We start from the raw sequence: 13,788 nt of genomic DNA, 5'->3' as shown, positions 1-13,788 counted from the left end.
TATGAGGTAAAGGCAAGGGTTAGTAAATTATACACACTTAGCCGGACCAAGGTGCGAGGTGAAATTCTCTAGATGCCGGACCAAGGATTTAGAGATACCTAACTTATCACGTTGCATGTAATACACTAAAAAAAGATTACTATTACTAGGATTACTGCGTTATGAGATTGTGGGGAACACGTATACCCTAGTTATTTCTCTTATCTTGATAACAACCAAAGTCGAGTTTGATTATTGATTACTTATTAAGTTCTTACTATTTGTTTCACACAAGAACAACCCCCCTTTTTATTACCTGTTTTTGCAAATAATTTGACTAATTGAATATAATTGTTGGTTAAAAGTAAAGTCTAAACCATTTTCCTCGTTGGATCAATCCCAACCTACAAGTTGGGTTCTTTACTTGATAACGATCGCTTATGCTTCTGAAAGGAGGTGTAATTTGAGCGTATCAAAATCTACCATGTCTAACACAACCAAATCAGCCATGGTGCTGTTGTGATTGATGGAAACGGGACAATCACGATAGACTCCCCAACAGGTGTAGAAAAACAAAAGGGTTCACAAATTCTTTCAAGAAGAACATCAAACTTATTGCAACATAAAGAGTTACAAAAGATAAACTTGCTCCTGGGTCTCGCAAAGCATACACATCAAAAGCAAAGACTTTGATCATACCAGTGACAACATTTGGAGAATTCTCTTGCTCATTGCGACTGGGGATTGCATAGAGGCGGTTTGCTACTCCGCATGTACTAGAGGTAGCTCCTCTAGGTGCCATCATGTATAGGGGAGCAAATGATGAAGATTGGGCCTGTTGCCCAGATTTCCACTACATTGCCTGCTCTTAGGGCACTCCTTCATGAAGTGACCCTTTTTTCCACACTTAAAACAACTTGCCTGACCATCACGACATTTCCTTGGGTGGGTTCTACCATACCTAGCACATGCAGGAATCAAACTACCTCCTTGTGCCACACTACCTGAGGATTGTGCTGGTCTAGTCTTGAAGTCCTTTGAATTTTGGCCATTATGTTCACCTCTGTATCTGGGTGCAGGTTCCCTAGCAGATGATGGAGCAGGTCCCTTTTACCTTTGTTGAAAGGACGAACGGTTCACATTACCTTTCTGCTGCCTGGACTCATTACCGGTCTTAGCTCTCTTATTTCTGAACTCTTCCTTATCCCTTAGCTTCTCTTTCTCAAACTGCTGCACATAAACCATGAACATTGATATGTCCATGTCCCCGATAAGCATTGCAGCCCTACCTTCCTTACTTGATAGACGAGACAACCCAGGAACAAACAAGCTCATTCTACTCCTCATGTCCACAACTATCTCTGCAGCATAACGGGATAGTTGGGTGAACTTCAACCCATACTCATGAACACTCAAAGAAACCTTCTTTAGTGTGAGGAACTCATGTACCTTGGCCTCTTTCAATTCTCGAGGACAGAAATGCCCCAAGAAAGCTTCTTCAAAATAGGTCCAACTCGCAAGTGGTGTATTATCAGCTCTTCCCACTTTCCACAGGTCGAACAAAGTTCTAGCAACATCATTCGATTGATATGTAGCTAGTTCGAGACGCTCAATATCTGCCACATGCATCACATCAAAAATCTTCTTCAGCTCCTCAATGAAGTTCTCTGGATCCTCAGTAGTGTTCGAACCCATGAAACCTGGAGCATTCATCCCAAAGAACTCACGGATCATTGACGTGTCAGCTTCTTCATGTCGAGCTCCACTTTACTGACCAATCTGATTAGTTACAGCTTGACTGAGTATCCTAATTGCCTCTCTGATCTAAACATTAGTAACTTCCCCTTGATGTTGAACTCCCGGTGAATAAGGTAACTCTTGTTCCTCAATATAACGCCTAACAGGACACCATCTGCCAACTCTTCATGGAGGCATGATTATCTGAAAACATGCGCAAGCACGAATTAGAAAGAAACTTTTTAGAGATAAACTCTAACGAATGAGATGAGTGTGAATAAAATGAGAAATCTTCCTAAGTGTTGTAGCCTCCCAATTATAGATATGGTGCACTTCACACCGATAACTAGGACTCTATAGACACGACCTGATAGAATCCCTAGAACTCTTGAAATCTGTGCTCTGATACCAAGTTTGTCACGCCCCAAGCCTACATTGTGGGCGGGACCGACACTCGAAGACCATTGCTGGCCCCAACCGAACCCTTGGCTTGGCTTACTTAACTCAGCGAAAAACTTAACTCAACAGAGTTATAACTCCATGTAATAAAAGGTCATAAAACCACCTAATTGATGAAAACTGGCCAAAAAGGTAACTCGTGTCTCAAAATAGAATATTTATATATATATATAGATGAGAGACTCAGTACTAACTGACTAACTGTCTATAAAGCCTCTATAACACTGAGATGGATGTTGGGACAGATCCCGCAACATCCTAATAAAGCAAAACTAGGAACACAAAATAACACAGTCCTCCAGAAGGCAATGAGGCTCACAAATGACTCTGGAGTGCTCAGCTGGATCAACGGCGTGCTGGATGCTGATCCTGGGTACCTGCGTCTGCAGCACCATCAGATACAGGCCAACAAGCATGAGTACATTGAATCTACGAGTATGTGGGCTGGAAAGCTAACAACAAGTTAAGCTTGAAAGGAGTACAAAGGAACTCTTACCTTGGCACTGTTCGACTCATGAATAACCGAACTTAATATAAAGCAATAAGACACATGCAATATATATAAAGGTTATAAAATAGTGTAAACAACTGAGTACGTTAAGGATACAACAATAACAAACTCAACTTTACTTATATAAGAGTAATATAAATTTAGTGGGAGATTCTTTAACCGACAACCACCACTATAAGCCCTAGTGATGATACAACGTTTTACCTCACGTTGCGCAAGGACCATCCTATACCTTGCCGTGATATAGGACCTTACTTAACTTAGTGGATCCACTAGGTTAACTTACATGATCATCTAAAAAGTATGGCCCATTAAATCCTATGTTTGGCTACATGGTTCTTATGGAGAGTTGAGTTAATATGAACTCGTGTCCCCAATTCGGTGCTCAATACTACTCCCAAAAATATACTTTAGCTCATAAGTGTTTTAAACACATCTTTCTTTAGATTGAGATAATTGCTCAAAGCTTAGCCCACAAGCTCTCTTGGAAACACATAGTTCCTTTCTTACTCAAATGTAAAAACATTATAAACTTTTTTGGGAATAGTTAGTCCTCTAATATCTTTTGAGAAATTTACCCAAGTCTATACTCTTGGCTTAACTTGAAACTTGAGCCTTAAAACGAAGTTAAAACGTTCAATAAAGACTCTTGAAAAAATTTAAAGACTTGTTTTGACTTGCTTCTTAACTTCTGGACTTGACTCTAACTTCACTTTACTTTGATCCTAACTTTCTTCGAATTGGATTACAAATTCAAGGGTAATTATCTCATGTTTATGAATGAATTCATGATGTTTAGATGTACCTAAGGGTGTTGAAAACAACTAGAAAACATAGGTACATTACCAAGGAACATGTATGAAAAAGTGGGGAAGGCATGAGGAGAACTGGAGTCCTTGGCGGTCTGAGAGGCGTGGGGCGCCAGCCCTCAAGTTTCAGAGGGGCTGCTGGGGCGCTCTGCACGGCGCGCCGCCCCAAGGGGGGCACTTCAGAACCCCTTTTGGGGTGCACTGGTAGGCACGACGCCCCACCCTTTTTCCCCGAAAAACCGACTTTCTTCCATAGTTTCTCCAACTCTAAATCCTCTCAACAACAAAGGTTCTTTCCCCAAAACACTTAGAATAATTAAAACCCTTGATATACAATAGCGTCAACTTGAAATCACACCCGGAAAAACGTACCAAACCAACAAGAAATTTCAACAACACAACTACAAGAATTCAACAACCACAACCAATCTTTTCTCAGAATTAAAACAAGTATGGCGTGTGGGGGAATGAACCAACCCAACACTATGATCTCACATACCTTATTAGGGATCATCCCCGGCAAAAACCACGACGTTCTTGATGAACTTTGCTCTTTCTTCTGTTTCTTCTCTTTCTCCAATTCTTTCTCTCTTCACTAACAACCCTAACTCTCACTTTTAAAAGGGAAAAACTGAATTAAAATCCATCTAGAACCTTAATATAGCCAAAAGAAATGATTAGGGAAAACACCAAAATGCCCTTACAAATTCGGACTAAACTGCCTTATGCCAACAACCCAACTTCCAAAGGGCATAACTCACTCATACGAACTCGAAATCGAGCAAACTCGGCAGCGTTGGAAAGATCATTCCAATAGCTTTCCCAAGATAACTGGAAATACACCTAACTCATCCTTAGCTAGGATTTATGATCGTGTGAAGTTGCCAAAAAACTTATTTTTTTTCCATACTTAACTAAATTTTCAGATTTTGAATTCTTCCCAAAAATGACTATTCCCAATTACAAGCTTCTTCATAGCTATTTCAAATTGCACAGTGTTACAAGAAGTATGAAAATGGCCATAAATTGTTGTAGAAGAACCCCCATCATATTTTGTAGAGAGAGAAACTAATTCAAGTGTGATTTTGTGTGCTATGGATGTGAGTATTTATAGAATTATTTCTTCATAAGGTTCAAACCCCGAAAGAAATTTCTATTATAGGGCGCATGTGATACGCTCAGTAGTAGAGCTAAGATTTTTATTAAGGAAATTTAAAATTTGAAGCAGCAAGTACGAGATATATTCGAAGGAAGTTCAATGTCTATTATACTATATGTCTATATATACATTAAAAATAATTTTATCTATATATAAATAATATAATTTTTCGTTCCAATGGTGTTCATCATGACCCTAAATTTACTCCGCCCCTAGATACAATATTATTGCATTATCAAATAATGCAATTGATGATCAAAAACATATTTAAAGTATCATTATTTTTGTGAATTTTGTACTTGAACTATCAGGTGTATGTCTGTATTTTTTATTTGAACTATCTCAACAATTATTTATCAAAATACATGTAGAATTCAAATCTGATTAGACCAAGTAGTTTAATACAATCGGAAAAAAATGTGTGACACCTTTATTTACTCATACAATTTTATCCACATGGCTATATCTGACTCATTAGTTTCGAGATATGTTTTGATAAATATAATTTATGATAGATTAGATAGAAAACGAATTATGTAATAGTTCAAGTAAAAAGCTCAAAAGAAAATAATACATCTAGCATTATTATTTTTTCCATTATCTCTTACTTCATTAATTAGTCAACTCTTGATCCTTGTATTTTAATTTCATCTAGTTGTATTTTTAAGTCAGTAGAAAAAATGTTGGATTAAAAAGATTTTCAGTATTTGACCCTCGAAATTATTACTTTAAATCCTATTTAGTAATTCAAGTGGAAAATCAATACAACAAATTAATTTTATTTAAAAATTCAAATTTGTCACAATATGGATGAAAAACGGATTTAAATTATGGTAAATAACACCATTTATTTAAGGTCAAACCCATCGGTAGCAACCTAAAGTTGGCACCAAGTTTCACCTAGACACCCCAACTTGGTGATGTTCTTTTTAGACACCTTATATAGGGTCCTTCTATGTCATTTTGACACTTTTTTTACAATAAGCAAAAATCTAAAGGAGAGTCTAATAATACACTCGTTGATGATGTGACAAACAACAAATTTACATGTGTAATTTTAAGTTAAAAATAATTTTAAAATCTATTTAGTAAATAAAATAAAAATATTATTCTAAAAAGTCAATTTAACCCCCCCCCCCTCCCTGAAGGTAGTTGTCTTCTCTACTACACCCAACAATTTTTTTTAATCAACTTTTAAATTTTTTTTCGGATTTTCTTTTTTTTTCTCTAATTTTAGTGTTGTTTTTTGGGAATAAAAGAGGGAGAGGAAGAAACAAAAAGAATAAATATGAAATATGAGTGTTAGTATTCATTTTTCCGGTAAAAAAGTGGAGGGAGGTGATTGTAGATTTAGAAAAGTAATACAATGAAGAAGAAGAAAAATGACTTGTAAACGGATTTGAATAGAAAAACTTCAAAAAATGGTGGGAGATGGTAGCTTGAAAAATGGAGAAGAAGAAGTGAAAATAAAATAAAAAAATAGCTAAATTGAGTCTTTCACGCTCTATTGTTGAGTGTATCACACTCAATTTGACATGTAAGAATAAAGTGTCAAAATAACACAACGGGACCCTACATTAGGTGTCTAAATTGAAACTTAGTGCCATCTTTAGGGTGTCACCGATGTATTTGGCCTTTATTTACATTAACAAAGACTCGTATTTTTTTCCCCAATTCATGTGACCCACTTGAATTAAATTAATATAATTCACAAAATTTATTCTAAAATAATAATAATAAAAATATAGAGTGAAAATAAGCTGAGATATTGAATAGAGTAGGTGTTTAAATTTAGGGAAGTCAATGATTTAAAAAAAAAAACAATTTGCTGAGCAATTAAATTTTATCGAATAAATTTTATGTTTTTCTTATAAAATTAAAAAGAAAAGATTTATATAAACTTATAACGATGCTCAAATAACTAGGTAAGATTTAAATTTTATAAAAAATAAATCAAAAAGGATTAAAGCACACCAAATATATATTTTATATCAAGTTTAAATAATTATTTCGTGTAGGGTCCAGGACAATGAAAATAGCTATAAGTCAACACATATAATTCACACCTAAATCTCAACTCCAAATTAAAACTTATTATATGCTACTCTTATATTGAAACTCGATCAATTAGTTCTTATAACATATTGAATAACTAGCTAGTTTTTTGTGTTTGTTTCAAGTCATATATACACTATATAGTTTGAATATTTCTTTAGATTCGATATTAGGATAAAATATTCAAATTGATTGTTGATATAAAGATAGTAAATATAGAAAATTTGAGCTTTCTTTTGACTTAAAATCAAAATCTAGTACAAAAAAAAGGTTAAGTTGCGGGGGTTAAACTTATAATTTGCGCCTGTTAAAATTCTAGTGTATTTTCTATTCGAATTTAATGTACAAATATATTGTCAAAACTAGTTAGATACATTTCAAAATTACAAACATTTCATGTTTGTTTTTTTTAGTCATGATAAAATGTTGATGATAATTTTAAGTAGTAAAGTCAAACACAAGACTATATAAGAAAAAAAAGATCAATAATTAAGTACTTTCCATAAAGTAAATTTCCATGTTTTTAATGGCAAACTTTTGAATTCTGTAAGCAAAAAATGATAAATAATTCAGTTTATTCCATTTCTTAACTTTCATGTCTTTTATGAATTTTTTTTTAATAAATCATTTTAAATTAGGATCACAATCCTCTATAAAAATCCAAGGTCTTAACATTTTATTTTCATCACAGTTTACATAGAGTAGCATCACCTCACTCAATGTTTTAACATTTTGTTTTCTTCAGATTTTATATAGAGTAACATCACCCCCATTGATGTAATTAGTTTAATTATTTCATTTTTCTTATTATACTTTTTTCACATTAATATTTCTATATAGGTCAGTAAGATCTGTCTATAATTGCTTTGTTTGTCTATTATCTTTTTTGGGCTATTATGAAAACATAAAAAATCTATTCCAAAAAATATATGATTGTTATAGTGAATTGCTATTATAGAAGTGACTGTTACATGGATATCTAACTAAATTAAATAAAGAAAACTCTATTTTCTTGGTCAAGTTATTAAATTATAGAGAAAATTGTGCCATTTTCTGATGATGATGATGTTGATAGGAAGGGAGATATTTGCATGGAGCTGAAGAATATGAGACAACATCTGAGAGAATTTCATGCTCAAGTGCCAGATGGTAGATTACAAGGCAAGGATGTATAATCTAGCATCTCACATTTAATTTGAGCATCAAATTCTCTTACATGGTGCCTTACATTCTCCAGGATCGTGCAGATATCTCGCTTTTGTCAATGTCATCATTAGACAACAACGTCATTTTCTCTGTTATCTAATTACTTGACCAAAAAAATAAAGATTTCTTTTGTTAATAGAGTAAGACTTCTCTATAACACTCATTAATTATTCCAAAAAACATTTACACATAAATTCTGCAAATATTATAACCCCATATTGATGAGTCTGAGATTTTGACTAATTTAGGGCTTTGTTTTGATAATTTTAGTGTCCTCAAATGCCTAATTTATACTCTAAACTGATGTTAAAGTGTTGATTTGCAGCACTTTAGGCTAAGGATCAAGGCAAAGATACTACTGGAAAAAAGGGTGCAAACAAGCTGAAGAAGTGAAGAAAAACGATCCTGGTGATCACCAAGACCACTCGGCGCACTGCCGAGTGGCTCTTCTAGCTCGCTTAAAGTTCTAGCGTACCAGCCTTGGAGAGAAAAACCAAGTTGGTGACAGAAATGGGCATTCGGTGAATCATTGATCAACTCCGTGATGGCCACTTGGATCGCCTAAAGTCACAAAACCTTGAGGAATACAGACCAACGCAAAGCGGTGATGGAATGGAGAAAACGATGAATCGCTGACTTGTTCGGCGATGCCTGACTTATCTCGCCCAATGGCTTTTCAAGCCAAAAATTGTGCAACTATAAATTGAAATTTGAAATGAAAATTCAGTATGATGCGATTATTCAGTGGAGTTTTCTTTTAGTTTTTCAGTTCCATTGTAGACTTTGAAGCTTTTGAGGCTCAAACTTGAAGATTTGCAAGTGGGTTTTTGAATTTACTCAATTTGGACCATTGTACAAACTTGACACCTTTACCCACATCATGGCTAATGCATTTGGTAATCGTTTCTCTATTTTTATGATGTGTAGGTAAAACCTCAATTCTTGAGGTGTGATCATATGTTTATTTGTCTGATTATCTTATGGGTATTGTTGTTTGATGATGAAATTGTTGTTTTAATGTAGGTCTATTCATTAGCTGAGTTTTAATTTATGAATTATAGTTGCAAATGCAATTCAAATTTTGAGATCTTAGCTTGCTTGAGAGAGAGGTTTTAGAACCAAAGCTTTTGATTAATGATTCGTCGGTATTGTTTTGATATGGGTTCAGCTTGAGAGAGTGAATCCTAAACCCAAATCTACTCATCTAGCTCGAGAAAGTGGATGCATTATGGTGGGCTGGATATCTTGTTAAACTTGTTGATGTTCGAAAGAAATCACTTGAACAGTAATAATTGTTCGAGAGAAAGCTATTACACTTAAAGTCCTGCCTACCCACAACATTTCAACAAATTGTTAAATTTCAATTACCCATATAATGTAATTAGTTTATAAGCGATCACATCCTGTGACTTCCTCTTAATGTGGTTGTTTCCCCTATTTTCATTCTTCTTTCAGCTGTTAATTGCACATCCAAACCCCCCATCTGATATTCGTTGTCACCCATTTAGATTTTTTTGTACATTTTTGACATTCTTTATTCCTATAAACTCTTAGACCATGTTTGCACTTCATAATTGAATTTCAACATCTACCACACCCTGTGGGTTCGAACCCAAATCTTAATTAGGTTTATACTAGTTAACGATCGTTTACACCTAGAATTCTATGAAGTGTACTTGATATGTTTGATGAGGTACACCCAAATGCTGACACCCAAAGGCAGAATGTTTAGGGTCCATCATATCTCGCCAGTCGCTGAATTTGGGATTATTGATTGAGCATGAGATGGACAAAAAGGCCAAGCAGAGAAATACTATGCTCCCATTCCTGGAGTTGATCACCGAGCTATGCAGATGGGCCCGTGATCCTCTAGATGAGAAGATGGATGTGTAGGTAACACCCACCTCCTCTACTGACATCCGACATATTGGGGTCGAGTACCTACAGGATGAGGGTAGCCAAGGTGGACACATCCCAGAAGTTGATGTTGATATGGTCCCCAAAAGAAGTAGTCATCCCTAATCAAGCCAGTGGGCCCTCAGGTACATCTGTACTCCTTCTTCTGAGACTCCTAGCTCTTCTGATGCACCCCCTCCCCCTAGATATGTTGCTTGTTCTGCTTTGAGGCCTCTGATCACCCAGGTGATGATGAATAAGATGGGGCATCTTGCCTAATCCACTGATGTTTAAGCCTCCCGGCTAGAGGACACGATTCCTGGGATGATTGAGAGAGCCATTGTGGCTTTGACACCTCTGAGAGCTTCGATTGATTCCCTTATGATGATAGTAGAGGTGTGTGAGAGAGGACAGGGTGTCACTGATGTGGTGATTGCCTTAAAGGTCGACATTACTAGGCTGAGAAAAGATGTGGACCAACTAAAGTCCACTACTTTCACCTCAGTATTTTGGATGGTGGAGAACCTAGATTACCCGAGCACATATATTCCAGCTTGTTATGTGGTTGCTCCAACTACCACCGGAGATGAGATTAGGGTTGATGTTGTTGATGTTGAGTTTGAGGCAAAGACTGATGAGGAGTAGCTTGGTGTTCGGGAGGAGGTTTTTTATGAGGACTTGGTTGATTTAGAGGGTACTATGTGCAGGAAAGCTAGACAGGCCTCTCTGAAAGATACTTCAATGATGAACTCCAGTGCAGCTAAGGATTATGTGATACCGGGCACTGATGCCCAGAATGAGAGTGTCTTGATAGCTGAGATGCCGGGAACTGATGCCCCGACAGATGGAGTGACTAAGATGCGGACTTCACCCAGGCTTAGCCTGGCAGGATGATCTTTCCCCTTCATTTTAGTTACTTTTCAGACAATTTTTAGTTTTAGTTGCATTAGAGGACATGTAACGACCCACAAAATAAAGTAGGATAAAGTAGAGCCTCACGTGGGTTTTATGCATTAATAACTTGTTAAAATAATAAAGAATAGCCTTTTAAGTCTGTTTTAAGCAGTTTGGAAGTCAAACGTCAAGGGATGACCAAGACGTTCGAAAACTAGTCTTTAACGTGTTGGTGTGTTCTAGTATTTTGTTCATGTTTTTATGTGTTGTTTGGAGTCTAAATTAAGTGGAGATGACCCTAGTGTCATCATAAAAGTTTTTAGGGTCAAAACGTTCGGATATGACGCCCCGGGGGCCACCCTAAGGGTCCCTGAGGAGGACCCAAACCTTGGCCAAGCAAGCTGCCAAGGCAGCTTGAAGTTGTGCTAGGAGGGAGCATTCCGCATCGCGGACTAGCTCCACCAAGGGCCAAATTTTTCGTCCGCATCGCGGACATGTCGCAGACTCTACAATCTCGAATTTAATTTCTAGAAAACTTGTGGGAACACCTCCGCATTGTGAAATTGTTTCCTGATGAAATCAGTGAAAATAAAACTCAAGTTTGACTTATTTAAAAAGTTCCAACTAAGTGAGGGGTAGTTTGGGGAATTATTATAAACCGTTATTCTACCTATTTTAGGGTATTTTAAGTTGGTTGAAACCCCACAACTTAAAATTAGACCCCATTCTTCAAATTGACCCTTCCCTCTCAAAATAGATTCTCTCAAAAAACTTAATTGAAGACCTTGATGAAGCTCAAGCTAGAAGATGGGTTTTCAGCTGTTTTCTTCTTGAATTTCATGGTTGTTCAATAATTAAGGTATGGTAACTCTTGATTCTTGAATAACCTCTCATTCAATGAGTTCTATCAAAAATTTTCAAAAGTGATTCAAAGACAAAATTCCCAATTTTCAATCTAAACATGGGTTCCTTGTCAAATGATTTTCTAAATCATTCTATTGATGAATTAATGTGGAATTAAGGTTTTTAAGATAATTTTCAAAGGAATTCTTAAAGAACCCATGATCCCCAAATTCTCGAAAATTGGCTTATGATGTGGGTCTTTATGAATATGATCTCTATTGGGAAAATTATGTTTAGATTAGATTGTATTGGTGTTTCTTATGATTATCTATACTTATTCATGTTGAATTGTTGGTATATTGATGAGTTGAAGATTATGTCCTTATGGGCAAAGTTATGGGTTGCTCCATTTGTTTATGGAATTGCACTTAGACTATGTTTATAATATTCAATTATATTGTTGATTCCTATTGCTACCTATGTAAATTGATTATCAATTGGTCAGGATTGATCCATGGTGATCATGGATTGGAGAATTGGTAAGTTGACCTAACTTCTAGACTATAGTATGTGAATTGATGTTGTGAGGTTTGATCCACTTATGGTGGTGTTGTTTACTTGTTGTCTATCTATACATGTTGAGATCATGGCCTTGAAGGAAATAGATGTGAAGTGAATTGATGATTATGATGCCTATGTTTATAAAGTTGTGCTATGAAGGTTATGTATGAAATCCTCAATGCTAGCATGATGTTTAAAAAGTGTTGATGATGAGGAGTATAATGTAAATGATAAAGTTAGGGATAAGGTGTGGTCTACATAATTGATTATATTAAGTACTATTGTGGAATGACCCCTACCTATATGACCCCTATATGAATGTTTGATCATATACATGTTAGCAGTAACTATTCAATGTTGAATGTATCTTTGTCTCCTATGATAAAGTGTGGGTGTGTGGTTTAGAATCCCTAAGGGCTTTATATCGGAATTGCTCATGAATTGGGGACATTATGAATGTGTTATGATCCCTATAAGGGGAGAACACTCAATATCAATGTTGTTGATAATATGTCACTATGAGGACCAATATGCACACACACTCTACTTGTATAGCTATGAATATGATGTGTCATGGTGTCTTTTGAAAGGTTAACTCTTATATGCACCCTTACATCTTATAATGCGTGCAAAGTGTATGATTAGCAAGGTATGACTATTTTTTGTATAAAGGTGTTTTTGTGAATGGCTTTCTCACATATGTACGCACACTCATGAATGAATGAATAAGACTTATGATAATCTAGTGAAAGTGAGTCTCTTGAAAGGTTGCCTCAATTGTAATCTAAACTAGACTATGTTATGAATATGGTATCACTATGTGAAAGATCATTCTCCTATATGTAGGTTCTAAGATGAAAGGTCATTCTCATCTTAGAAACCTTTGAGCTATATGATATGAGGGATTAAGTCCCTAAAGCGTACTTTATGAACAAATGTTAAATAAATGCTTAAAGATGTTTAAAAAGAGAGTTGGAGCTTAGCACCAAGTGAACATGAAAAATGAGAGTGGGGGCTTCACGTTTAGCAAGTCCGGCTTCCCATAAGAGAACCTTCACGTTTAGCAAGTCCGGTCCCCAACATAGATGTTTTCTCATGAGATGGAAACCTCCACTCCTAGTAAGTCAACGTTTCTAGTAGCAATCTCCTTGTTCCATAACTACGTGCCCCTGCGTGTCTTAGCTTAGTGGATCCACTACATAGCTATTATGTATGTAGGTCCTACTTTGTCAAGTAGTGCTCTCTCTTTTCGGTGTGGGTGTAGAACACCGAATTCCATGTAGCTTACATGGTCAATGTCGGTTATGGCAATGTCTCCCGAAAGTTATGTAATGAACTAAGATAAGAATATGAACTCTAGCCATGATTTCTTGAAGAGTTACTTAGTGTAGGTAGGACTATGGACCCTACTTATGCATTGCACAAGTGTACTCTAAGAGAGGTTATCATTAGGCTCTTTATGTAATAAAGACTATGGTCTATGTATGTTAATATGAAAGTATATTAAGGTTCACTTTTCTTATGTCAAGACATGAAGTATGTTTATGCATGTTAATTACACTTATGACTTCTTAATAGGTTTGCTTAGTATATGTGGGGTTATGGGACTCCATGTCTACATTGCACAAGTGAGCTTGTGAAGGTGTTGTGAGGGTGGTTTACCTATGATACGAACTAAA

This window comes from Solanum stenotomum, chromosome 2 (genome assembly GCF_019186545.1).
Source record: "Solanum stenotomum isolate F172 chromosome 2, ASM1918654v1, whole genome shotgun sequence".
Lineage (NCBI taxonomy): Eukaryota > Viridiplantae > Streptophyta > Magnoliopsida > Solanales > Solanaceae > Solanum > Solanum stenotomum.
The sequence above is the reverse complement of the archived record's forward strand: the minus strand, read 5'-3'. Positions refer to the sequence as shown.